Source organism: Miscanthus floridulus, unplaced genomic scaffold (genome assembly GCF_019320115.1).
Source record: "Miscanthus floridulus cultivar M001 unplaced genomic scaffold, ASM1932011v1 os_1000_1_2, whole genome shotgun sequence".
Lineage (NCBI taxonomy): Eukaryota > Viridiplantae > Streptophyta > Magnoliopsida > Poales > Poaceae > Miscanthus > Miscanthus floridulus.
Window position 1 is genome coordinate 76,864 of NW_027097453.1, and position 1,559 is coordinate 78,422.

Consider the following 1,559-nt stretch of genomic DNA (forward strand, 5'->3'; position numbering starts at 1 on the left):
CTTGTCGAAAACCTTCTTGGGAATGACACTGACACTTGCTCCAAGATCGCATAACGCATTCTCAAAGTTCCGGCTCCCGATCGAACAATCGATAGTGGGGCATCCTGGATCCTTCTTCTTGACAAGTGCTGTGTTTAGGATGGCCACACTGCACTCCTCCGTTAACTTAATTACCTCAGTGTAGGGCAGTGGTGTTTTGTTGTTGAGGTTGTCTCAGAGATACTTCACGTAGGTAGTCACCTATATGGCATCCAGCAATGGAATATTGATATATAACTTTTGAATTACCTCTACAAAGTTACCAAACTGCTCATCCATTTTGGCTTTTCGATTTCTGCATGGAAACGGTAGGAGGGTTGTGTCCTGAAAATCTTGTTGTAACTCTTGCTCTTGTGGCCCAACTTCTTTATCATTCTCCTTCTCCTCTTCCTGTACTTCCACTAGTGTCTTACCTGTCCTTGTCGGATATGGCGGATCATGAGTAGATTTGTGACCTCTTGTGGTTATGGCGTTGACCTTCTAAAGGTTAGTGGCAAAAGACATTGCAGAGGCCAACTAGGCTAATTGAGATTCTATCTTTTTATTATAGCTAAGTTGGTCTTGTATGGCAGAAGAAAAACTATCAATTTTAGTATTTATATTTTCTAGGACCTTATCATTAAAAGCAAGCTTTTTAGAAATACTCTCATTAATCCTAGCTTGTTCTAAGATTAAGTCTCTTAAGGATGGTTGTTTAGGATTAGAAGAATTATAATAATTACTTGGGTACTTACCTTGGTAAGTTGACCATCGTTGATGATTCCATCCTTATCTCTGTTGTTGTGAACCTGAATTGTTGCTAATGATGTTTGCATCCTCTTGATATTTAGGGAATTCAACCCCAAAATATTCCCCACATATATTTCAAGCATTGAAAGCATCTTGAATGGCCTGACGATCTTTCTTGTAATTGTCTCACTGTTCGAGCCAATTCAACAGTACGTCCATCTTGGTTGACAGTGCACACACCTCTTCTGGTACTTCTTTGCTCTTATTGCATGATGACCTAGCCTTGATTAGGGGCTATCTTTTACATAAGAGTCTCAGCTTTTACAAGGGTGAGTGACATAAATGATCGTCCAGTAGTGGCATCGAGCTGTTCATGGGCTTTCTAAGTTAATCCATGGAGGAAACTTTGCATGAGCAACCAATCTTCCATTCCATGATGAGGGCAATCTGAAACATATTCTTGAAAACGTTCTCATGCTTCTGGAATGGTCTCTCCTTTCTGCTGTTGGAAGTTTGAAATATTTCCTCTTAAGGCATTGGTCTTGCCTATAGGGAAATACTTTTCTAGGAAGGCCTTTGAACACTTTGCCCATGTATTGATGTGATCTTTGTTGGTGTAGAACCACTGCTTTGCTCTTCCCACAAGTGAGAATGGAAAGAGGCAGGAGTAGTACGATGTCTTGAGCAACGTCCTTGATGACGACCGTGCTACTTATCTCCAGGAAATTCTAAAGATGAGCACTAGCATCTTCATGTGCCTTTTCCGCTGAATGGGGTAGCTTGCACCATGT

The 1,559-nt window shown here is 41.0% G+C and overlaps 1 non-coding gene across 1 annotated transcript; it reads left to right on the forward strand.

Moving 5' to 3' along the window:
- The first annotated feature begins 1,197 nt into the window (after window positions 1–1,197).
- LOC136533576 (small nucleolar RNA R71) lies at window positions 1,198–1,304 on the forward strand. Its single transcript, XR_010778509.1, has one exon. It is a non-coding gene; the product is annotated as a small nucleolar RNA R71 (small nucleolar RNA).
- Window positions 1,305–1,559: the final 255 nt, after the last annotated feature.